Source organism: Mesoplodon mirus (genome assembly GCF_964341445.2).
Source record: "Mesoplodon mirus genome assembly, chromosome: X".
Lineage (NCBI taxonomy): Eukaryota > Metazoa > Chordata > Mammalia > Artiodactyla > Ziphiidae > Mesoplodon > Mesoplodon mirus.
The window spans coordinates 62,653,510-62,665,067 of record NC_138981.1 but is presented as its reverse complement, the minus strand read 5'-3'; the positions used below and the strand labels follow the sequence as shown (position 1 = coordinate 62,665,067).

At 42.4% G+C, this 11,558-nt stretch overlaps 1 protein-coding gene across 4 annotated transcripts in view; it reads left to right on the top strand.

The window, feature by feature from the left end:
- The first annotated feature begins 8,625 nt into the window (after positions 1-8,625).
- The window catches only part of LOC309796482 (uncharacterized protein), a 62,152-nt gene continuing 59,219 nt past the window's right edge, over positions 8,626-11,558 (top strand). For all 4 annotated transcript variants that reach the window (XR_014292459.1, XR_014292460.1, XR_014292462.1 and 1 more), the window contains exon 1: positions 8,626-8,814. The gene's annotated coding sequence lies outside the window, so the exon portion shown is untranslated. The remainder of the gene's footprint in view (positions 8,815-11,558) is intronic.

Below are 11,558 nucleotides of genomic sequence, written 5' to 3'. Positions count from 1 at the left end.
TATGTATCACTGCAATAAATAATGTTGAGGTGAACACTATTTTTAATATATATTTGAGTATATATCCATGATCAGTCTCTTAAATTTCTAGAAGTTTAATTTCTATTTCAAAGGATAGGGACTTTTTAAAGGTTTTTTAATCTATAATGCCAAATTGCCTTCCAGAAATGTTATACAAATTTTCTGCTTCCAATAGCAGTGTATGGGGTTCTCATCTCTCCATATCCTGGCCAACAGGTATAACTATTGAACCTTTTATTAATACATAATGCCCTTCTTTGACTCTCGTAAACTTTTTTGATTTAAAGTCTGTTTTGGCTGATATTAGTATAGCCACCTCTGCTCTCTTTTGGTTACACTTTGCGTGGAATTTTTTTCCCCATCGTTTCACTTTCAATGTATTTGTGTTTTTGGACCTAAAATGAGTCTCTTATAGACAGTATACAGCTGGATCATGTGTTTTTATCTATTCTTTCAATATCTGTCTTTTCATTGGAGAGTCTAATCCATTTACAGTTGAAGTAATTACTGATAAGGAAGGACTTCTGTCATTTTGCAATTTGTTTTCTGTATGCCTTATAGCTTTCTCCCTCAGTTCCCTGCATTACTGTCTTCTTTTTTTTTTTTTTTTTTTTTTTCTTTTTGCGGTATGCGGGCCTCTCACTGTTGTGGCCTCTCCCGTTGCGGAGCACAGGCTCCGGATGCGCAGGCCCAGCGGCCATGGCTCACGGGCCCAGCCGCTCCGCGGCATATGGGATCCTCCCAGACCGGGGCACGAACCCGTATCCCCTGCATCGGCAGGCGGACTCTCAACCACTGCGCCACCAGGGAGGCCCTACTGTCTTCTTTTGTGTTTAGTTGATTTTTAAAAAATATATTTATTTAATTTATTTATTTTTGGCTGCATTAGGTCTTCATTGCTGCATGTGGGCTTTTTCTAGTTGCAGTGAGCAGGGGCTACTCTTCGTTGTGGCGTGCGGTCTTCCCATTGCAGTGGCTTCTCCTGTTGCGGAGCACGGGCTCTAGGCGCATGGGCCTCAGCAGCTGTGGCACGCAGGCTCAGCAGCTGTGGCTCACGGGCTCTAGAGTGCAGGCTCAGCAGCTGTGGCGCGCGGGCTTAGCCGCTCCGTGGCATGTGGGATCCTCCCGGACCAGGGCTCGAACCCGTGTCCCCTGCATTGGCAGGCGGATTCTCAACCACTGTGCCACCAGGGAAGCCCTCGTTGATTTTTTTGTAGTAAAATGTTTAAATTCCCTCCTCATTTTCTTTTTTGTTGCGTTATGCGGGCCTCTCACTGTTGTGGCCTCTCCCGTTGCGGAGCACAGGCTCCGGACGCGCAGGCTCATTGGCCATGGCTCACTGGCCCAGCTGCTCCGCGGCATGTGGGATCCTCCCGAACCGGGGCACGAACCCGTGTCCCCTGCATCGGCAGGCGGACTCTCAACCACTGGGCCACCAGGGAAGCCCCTCTCATTTTCTTTTAAGTTAAAGAGGGAACTTGTGTCTTGTCTGTAGGGAGAAAGTACTACTCACCTCCAGCTGAAATTTTCCACACAGAAATTGGTGCCTATTGCTTCCTGATCTTTCGTTTTATTCCAGAAAGAAGAAAAAGAATTTCCATTGGAAATGTTCCAATTTTTAAATGTTGGCATCTAATTAATGAATGTTGTTAAACAATGTTCAGGTCAAACTAAACATATTGTGGACCTTATCCAGTAAGAGAGCTACCATTTTGTAACTTCTGGCACAGGGTACAGGTGCGTCAAATAAGACTTCCTTTCCTTTAGACTAGAAAAAATGCCAAAAGGGACTGTAAAGAGGACTTCAATGCTGTGTGTGTCCTTAATAAAGGGACATAGCCTCTTTTCCCCCTCCGACTCTGGGCCAAACTCCTGAGGGCATGGGAAATGAAATGCCAGATGGTTTGGGGGGATTCAAAAGCAGATTCCTGTGGTCCTCCTTTCCTAAACAGAGTTCAGCACTATGATGAGACTCAAGAATTTGTTTGGCTCAGTGTGATATAGCAGTTTCCAGCTGTGTCTTGGCAGACTGGACTGAGATTGCCCCGTTTAGGGGCTGGGAGTGTGACTGAGTTTATCTTGTTGAGATAGCACAGAGTGACAGAATCAATTTCTAGGAGCCCAAGAGGGTCACAGAAGTTGAAACTCAGCTGAATTGAAAGGGTCTCTCAGATGGGGATGAAGGGTCACACATCAAGTCTTATGGAGGTTCATAAAAGAATGCGTCTTCAGTTATAAAACCAGTTACATTTCTTTTACCGGGTTTGAGTTTATGGATCAAAAACTATACCCTCTACACTATCTTTTCTGCTATAAATTCTATCACATCCTAGGTTTGATATGTAGTATTGTCATTACTGTTATTTTGTAAATCACTTTTCATTACAACTTCAATTTTTTCTTGACACAACAGTTACCTCTCCCCATCCCAGGTTTTATTTAGAATTTAGAATTTAAATTGCCTTTTCTATTTTAGAGAACTTCAGTTGTTTTTCAGATCTGATTTTTTAAAATGGGTCGCAGCATATGAAATTGAATGTATTCATATCTGGGAAAACACATTTTTTGGAAATTCCTAAACATAAATATAATTTTCATACCTGTGAAAATGTGTGTTTTTGAAATTACAAAAGCCCCTATCTATGTTTAACCTTAATGTTTATACATGTTTTCTTAGATTTTTAAAAATATCTAAGTCCAAACTTTATCACCAATATCTTTATGTCCACAATTTGCTGCTAAGGTTTTTTTGTTTGGTTGTTTTCTCATTACTCTCTCTCAAAGCTACTTATACACGTTATACATATTTTTTCTGTTTTATTTTCATAAACTATACACTCTCTGTAAGACCAGATAGAGATGTCTTTCAATGTTATTTAAGAGGTAATGAGGTCAAATAAATCAAAGCAATCAATATATAATAAAGTTACTTTGGCAAAATCACAGTTTTAGAATCATCTTTATTTGTGCAATGAACCTCTGAGGAGATGTCGCCTCCTCAGGGTGCCTTGTGTATCTAAGACAGAAACATAGGTCCCCCCCACACACATTCTCTATCCTTTTACCTGGTGTTCTTAATTTTCCCTATAGCAATTTATCTTTATCTGACACACTATTTTACTTCTTAATAGATTCTAGGCTTGTGTTTGCAAACTTGGTCTGATTTGTTTACAGATATTTCTCCAGCTTTTCTGGCAGTGGCTGGCCCACAGTAGCTCTTAATTAAATGTTAAATCAAAATGCCTCCAAAGAATCTAGAAACTGCCTAATGCTCAGGATGTTCAATGACCAGAGTTATCAGTGGTGCAGAAACACATTAATTGTAAGACATCTACAAGTGAATAACTTTTTCTGAGATTTTTTCCCCAGCCCTTTCCTCTTTTACCTTTGTAATTAAAGCTCACTGGCCTGAGAGTAGCCTCAGTCTATCAGCCTTTGGTCAGAGAAGAGGTTTCAGAGAAAATAACACAATTATCACGCAGCAAAAGGAGTAGGGGTGGGGGGAACAAAGGGAAAAGTTAAGCGGTAGCCTCAATGGGGCATTCCCGGGCTAGATGTCCAGGTTCGCCCAGTGGTAGCAGTTGACCTTGCTCCTTTTGCTGTAGTTGATGGCAGTTGATGGCCATGTGGCTGGTCTTGCCACAACGGTAGCACTTGACTCGGGTGCAGTGTTTCTGAATGTGGCCATATTCGCCACAAGAGTAGCACTTCTGCCCCTCCTGATGGTCACAATCACGGGCCAGATGCCCTAGTCTGCCACAGGTGTAACAGCACTGCTGTCTCTCTCACTTAGGCTTAACACAGTCTTTGGCGATGTGGCCACTTGTCCCACAGTTGTAGCAGATGTCATCGAGAAGGTTACAGTTCTTAGCATGATGACCAGGCTGGCTGCAGCGGTAACAGATGACAGGTAGGGTGGTAGAACTGCACTGAGCACCTCGGCCACCACCTCTAGCTCCGTGCCCTCGAGCTCCTCCTCCTTTAGGGCCAGAGTGTCCACACTTGAAGCATTCCTTACTGTTCATGGCTGCAGTGAGATCTTCAGGTGAGCGGTCCTACTGCTGCCCCGGAAACCCCGACAAAACTCCCCTTACAGAGGTTTAGACAGAAGTGGCTGCTTTTCTCGAGAGGACTCAGCGACGTCACACAGGGTTTGCGCACGACCCCATTCTTGTGTCACAGGCGTTCTAGCAGTCAGCTCCTTCCCGCCTAGTCGACTTTCCTCCTGTCCTTGAAGCCCAAAGCCCGTCTCAGGGGCGTTTTCCGTTGTTTGTTTATTTTTGTTTTCGTGCGTTAAATAAACACTTCTTGGGTCTTTAAGTTTGAGTTTGAATCTGTTCTTGTTCAGAAAATGTGCCTTGTAGGATTTCTTATAATTAAGGCTTAGGCCTCCTTTGTGGTCTAGTAGATGACCAGTTTTTTTTGTTTTGTTTTGTTTTGTTTTTTTTGCGGTACGCGGGCCTCTCACTGCTGTGACCCCTCCCGTTGCGGAGCACAGGCTCCGGACGCGCAGGCTCAGCGGCCACGGCTCACGGGCCTAGCCGCTCCGCGGCATGTGGGATCCCCCCGGACCGGGACACGAACCTGTGTTCCCTGCATCGGCAGGCGGACTCTCAACCACTGCGCCACCAGGGAAGCCCGATGACCAGTTTTTATATATGCACTTTGGACATAAGAAAGATATGTGTGAGATGTATCTAATCCAGTAAATGAAAGAAATTATAACAAATTAGGGTAACCCATTTGGGGGGGTGTTAAAAATAAAATACAAGCATCCATAAAGATATGAGATACATAAGATAGAAAAAAATCTGTAAAATGCCACAGGGAGATTTACTTACAATTTAGCCTGTTTTATTTCAGGAATCTTAGTTTTCAACATAATCACCACCGTTTAAGTTGTAAAACAACATAATTGAAGCACTCAGTATAAAGAATATGATGTTCTTTGGAAAATAAATTACAAAATCTTAATTTAAATATTGGACAGATTTCCTGTTTTCTAAATTATTTATTATATAAAGCTCATAAGGATTTATGGACACGTCCACTTATATAGATATAGAAATGTGTATGGAAAACTAGACACTAAAATATCCAACTGTAGCTATTTGGGGACTATAAAATTGAACAGGACTTTTTTCTCCTTATTTTCCTTCTGTGTATTTTACACTTTTTGAAATGACTTTAGGTTGTGTAATTTAAAAAATCCACAATAAATATTTTTCTTTAAGTTACTAGCTAGCTATATGTTTTGCATGTGAATTTTTTTCAGGAAGCCAGTACAAATGTATTTGGTTAAACATAGACGTGAGAATAATGAATGTAGCAATTGCCTTTTATTTTCAATATGACTTGATTGGAATGTGCAACTGGTTTCATAAATGCAACCACAAAGAAAAATGGTTTCAAAAATTAATAAAAGTTATAGCCAAAGAGGATGAGCAGTTGCCACATATAGAGTAGTGGGATGCGTTTTATTCCTAAACAATTAAATGATGCAGCATAAATGGTTTCAAATGGCAAAAATTCTCTCTGCGTTTTAAAATTTGATATATGTTTATTAAATTAGCCATATTAACTATCATATTTAAACCCCTGTTTAGATTTATAGCTATATTAAAGTAATACATGCCCATAGTTTAAAGCATTGGTTTTCAAAAAGGTTTAATTGAGACATGAAGGAAGAAATGCATTTTACATCACAATAGAGGATATGTGTAAAAAATGCTGGTAGTGACCCATTAAATTAATCTTTCAATTCACTAAATGATTTTTACTCCTAGTTTGATTGATAACTATAAATAATGCTTATGCTTATGCTATGACTTTTTTTAGGTTTAATAACTCATTTATTTATAATGTTATCTTTTATAATAATAATTTTAAGAGCAACTATTTAAGTAAGCACCAATTATTGGCCAGATACTATCGTAAGAGCTTTCCTATTCATTGTTAATATATATTGTCATGTTATCATATCATATGATAATGTGTGTGTGTGTTGTGAGTATATTCACACACACTCATGTCTTCAATTCTCACAATAATTTTGAGAAGTGGTTATTTTCATTTTACAAATAAGAAAACTGAGGTTCAGAGGCATTACGTAGCCTGCCAAAAGCCACACAGCCAATAAACCCCATTGCCAGAATTCTAAGTCAGATCCACTGAACTGGTGTTACATTCATCTGTTCTAAGAACAGATTAAATACTCAGATGTGCTCCCTAAAACATCACCACCTCTTTCCTCTTTTTTTTTTTCACATCTTTATTGGAGTATAACTGCTTTACAGTGGCGTGCTAGTTTCTGCTTTATAACAAAGTGAATCAGTTATACATATACATATGTTCCCATATCTCTTCCCTCTTGCATCTCCCTCCCTCCCACCCTCCCTATACCGCCCCTCTAGGTGGTCACAAAGCACCGAGCTGATCTCCCTGTGCTATGCGGCTGCTTCCCACTAGCTATTTTACGTTTGGTAGTGTATATATGCCCATGCCACTCTCTCACTTTGTCACAGCTTACCCTTCCCCTCCCCATATCCTCAAGTCCATTCTCTAGTAGGTCTGTGCCTGTTTTTTTTTTTTTTTTTTTTTTTTGCGATACGCGGGCCTCTCACTGCGGTGGCCCCTCCCTTTGCGGAGCACAGGCTCCGGACGCGCAGGCTTAGCGGCCATGGCTCACGGGCCTAGTTACTCCGCGGCATGTGGGATCTTCCCGGACCGGGGCACGAACCCGTGTCCCCTGCATCGGCAGGCGGACTCTCAACCACTGCACCACCAGGGAAGCCCGACCCAAAGTATTTTATAGCATTCAAGATTTACAAGCTGTGCCTCTTTCTTGAATTTCTCTTCAGATTGGACATAGTAGATTAGGGAAGTTTTGTCAAAGGGAAGAGAAGTGGAAAGAGCAAGTAACTGCATCTGCAATTATTATTATGTGCTTACCTCAATTTTAGAATACTTTAAAAAATGGAATGTCCATTTGTTAAAATGATAAAGATGATAATTAGGACCATGTCAAAATATTTAAAACAACACTATGTCTATTAAAATGTCGATGTTAAAACATTACATATTTAAGCAAAAATTGAAAGAACACAAAGATATGATAATGGACATGAGGTTTCATTTGGATGTGATGAAAAATTCTAAAATTGTGGTGATGGCCATACAGCTGTGAATATACTAAAATCCATTGCACTGTACACGTTAAGCTGGTGAATTGTATGACATGTGAATTATATCTCAAGAGAACCGTTATAACAAAAAAAAGTACACAAAGAAATAAAAGCATTTGTTATAGTGCTGTAGAATGGTGGGCAAAATTCCCTTTTATTATTATTATTATTTGGCCACGCTGTGGCAGCTTGTGAGATCTTAGTTCCCCAACCAGGGACAGAAACCATGCCCCCTGCAGTGGAAGTGCAGAGTCCTAACCACTGGACTGTCAGGGAATTCCCAAAATTCCCTTTTAACTTTTGTGCAATAATAAATGATTCTTTTAATTTAGGAGTGAGGTTTTTTATACTACTATAACTTCAAGCATTTCTATTTTTCTCTTTTTTTCTTTCTGCATATTGCACATTGTTGTATATAACCTTTTTGTGCATATTAGGCAAAAAAGAATCTTCCGTTATGTCTCCAAATAATGTTACTATGACATTCCAAACAATTAGAGAGGATGATGTTGTACACATTTTATGGGTCTCAGAATTTATAGAATTGTGGGTTCTTAGTTTTTGGTATTTCCAAACTGGCTTTCTTAGAAAGCAAGAAGAACCAGCCACCAAAGTAAAACATCATAATGAGAAACAAAATGTTATTTTGTATTCTCTCCTCCTCACATCCGAAAAGGAATCTATTTCAGAGGCTGTTGAATAAATGATGCCACTTCTCTTAAAATTAATTTGTGAATTTCTCACAGAAGATAGGAACAAGCCTTGCATCTAGCACCAAAGGACACTGAACAGTATTTTTAATGTTCAGACAATACCAGGGTTGTGAAGAGAAAGAAAAAGGTGTTGCATACTCCTTCTTATCCCCAAACTGATTGAACACCTTTTCCCTTTTTGCTCTGTGCATAGGGTCTTTTGGTCCCCTGCCTCTGGGTCTCCTCTGTGGGTTCATCACTAATCAGGCGTCGTTTGCCCAACATTAACTAGTTGGGCTCAGCTTGAGAGCTTCTTTGGAGAAGATTGTGTGGATACAATATCTTTTAAACAGCATCTTTTGCCGTATCTTTTACAACTTGCAACATCAGACACACAAGGGGAGGAGTAAGAGGCCCAATAGGGCTGCAGACCAGGCAAGGCCAAGAATACACGGATAACAGAGCGAATAAAGGCAGCCAACTGGCAATGAAATGGTGGGCTAAGAACAGAAGAGGGATTGACGAAGGAAGATGGGCTGAGGGAAGGATGGTGGTGAAAACGGGTGTAACCAAGAGGAAGAAAGGTTGAAGAAGCAGGATGGGCCAGGGACCTGGGCGAGGGGGAACACCGGAGGGTCAGCCTCAAGGAAAGCTGCGGCTGGGTGGAGGGGTGGGGAGAAGAGGGCGGGCTCTGCGCATGCGCCTGAAGCACACTGCAGCGATCCTGTAGAGGCGGCGCTGTCTGGGCATCTGCGCTGCGGCTGGAGGTACGGTTGGTCCTCTGCCTGCTGTCCACTGCCACCTTGGCCTGCTCTTGCCACCCTGGCGCCGCGAACTCTGTGCCGCCTCTCCCTTCACCCTGTCTTGGGACGGCCGGCGCTAAGAATTCATGCTATGACCTTCGATACAGCCAGGAGGTAAAGGAACGACATAGGGGAAGAACATGGAGGGCGGCGGAGGGAACTCGGCCCTGGGGGATCCTTAATTTGTGTGTTCTCCCGGTTCACGAGAGGAAAAAATGGGGGACAGTACGCGCCTCAGACCTACAAAAGGATGTTGAGCATTTACTTCCCATCGTGAAAGTAATACAGACTTCTTTCCATTAATCAGGGTTGAGGCACCTGGGCGTCGGCATTTTCCATAACGTTCCTTGCTTTAAAATTTTTTTTGGAGTTCCTCATATGCAGTAGAAGGTGTATTTAAAGGTCGTGGTTGTAGGACTAGGAGATTATGAGAGCTTTCTTTGCCTTTGTTCAGGGTGGTGGCTCTTATTACGGAATCCGAGGGTACTCTAAGCCCCTCCCTGAGGGTCGGGGCGGATTCTATCTAGATCTGGCATCTGCTCTGCAAGCAATGACGTCTTTCCCGTATTCCACTTCCTAGTTTATCACACCTACCCCCATTAGGGAAGGCTGGTAATGGCTCTCCTTGATTGAGCACTGGGGCACAACTATAGCGAGAAACACATCCAGATATCATCAGGCTCTTTTATATAAAAAAACTGAGGTGGGAGGACAGACGCGGTGCGCACGTGTATTTGAGAGTGTGGGGATGCGCGGCGCGGTAGCGTGCAGATATGCAGTCGTCCTTTGGTAACCGCGGAGGATTGGTTGCAGGACCCCCGCGGATACCAAAATCCGCGGATGCTCAAGTCTCCTATATAGAACGGCATAGTATAGTCAGTCCTCCGTATCCGCGGAGGGTCCACTGTATTTGAGGTCTGATGTCTGTGGGTGGGGGGGGGCGTCCATTGGGGAGAGCGGGAGGTACGCACGCGCAAGGCTTGGGGCAGGGGGGTGGGTCGAATGCGTATTTAGGAAAGCAAAATTGCTGGTAGTTGATAGGCGCGGAAGGGAAGAGTGAAGGTGCGCATGCGCATTCGAGACGACTTTGTGATGGCTTTAACGGGAGGAGGGGAGAGGTGCGCATGCGTATTTCAAACGGAATGACGGGGAGGGGAGGCGCGTAGAGTACGTGTAATTAAGATTGCAAAATGGCGAGGGGGGAGGTAAGTTGTCTTTTCGCTTGGCCATCTTGGGCTAGGAGGGCCTGCAGAGGAGCAGATCGACCTTTCTAGTTGGGTGAGGGGGGTTAGCCTGAGTTGGAGTTGTCTTAGGCTGTGGCCAGATCCACCAGATAATAACCCAGGATCTTAGCCCCTCTCTGGCCTATAGATAATGTGGGTTTAAAAATGCGGAGGCGATGACTTTACAAAAGGTTACGGCAGCAGGCTGTGTGTAAGAAATGTGTAAAACGGGAGCACTTGGAGACAAGGCCACATTCGGGCAATACGCCTCTGGAGGGCTCTCTGTCGGACTTGCAGATCGTGGACCGGTGTCCTTGGCTCTGGACACATTCTCTCATTCCATCAGAGTAGCAGAACCCAGCAGTTGCAATATTGTGAGAACCTACTGATGGTCAGAAGCCCTTGGTTTTCTCCCCTTGAGGTTGTAGGGGTGAGGATTTGGCTGTTTCCAAGTGCTTGTTCCACTTTGCTTTAAACCTAGGATTTAGGCAAATGATAATAGTGGTATGAAGGTAGGTGACCTGGGTTCACACCCTTTCTTCTAAATTATTTTTTTCTGTAGAACTTTGAGCACGGTTTCGTCTAGGGGGACTATATATATATATATTTTTTTTTAGGCGGCAGCACTGTCATGGCTCTTAGAGGGCTGTCAGTAAGGATCTACTGTTAATCGCTAAAACTAGTAATTTAGCAGTTAGATATGTAGAAGCAGGGGCACAGGATTCAAAATTGAGACAGGTCTTTTCCGTAATCCTAGCTGTGATCTCATACGGTCATTTTCCTTCTTTGGGCCTGTTTCCCTAATAATTATGCTTAAAAGTCTTTGGAGCTTAAACTGTGTGCTAAGTACTGGATCTACATGCTTTTTACACATGCCTTAACTAATTTAGTACTCTGGACAGTTATGAAATAGCAGTACCGTTATTCATCTTTTACAAATGAGAAATTTGAGGGACACAGGTAAAGTAAATCCAAGGCTTTATATCCGTTTGGATGACTGAGACTGGATTTTTATCCAGGTGCTGTGGCTTTGGAATCCTGTGCTCTTAAACATTATATTTATCCACCAAAATCATGGGGCAAATTTAAAGGACCCTTCTTTTATGTTTTTAAATTTTATTTGTAACTTATCTATGCTGTTTAAGAAAGGAGACCTGTTTCCTGATTTTTACTCAGTGCATTGTACAGGGTTGCATATGTTGAAGACAAAAAGTAAAGAATTGGTTTGGAGCCTAGTGGGGTGGCCATCCTTACCTACCCTTGTCTTCTGTGCTTTTTGTTCTGCAGAGGGTTTAAAATGGCCGACTGCGGCAGGCTGGACACACCCTTCTTGTTTTGCCTGATTTGAGATCTGGTCTGACGCTTTGAGACAACCAGTCATTTACCGCAGTAGCGATTTTTTCCTTACCCATTTTTAATATTTTGGTGTGTTAATACCAAGGTTCAGTAGTAAAGGAGAGGGTACTGCTTTTCTTTCTTATAATAAAAGACAGAGAATACATGGATTTCTTTTATTATTTGGTTGGGATAGATTCATTGAAGCGGAATTACTGTGTCAAAGGGTATGAACATTTTTAACACTTAATATGTATTGCCAAGTTTCTTCCTGAAAAGGTTGTACCAATTTTTACCCAC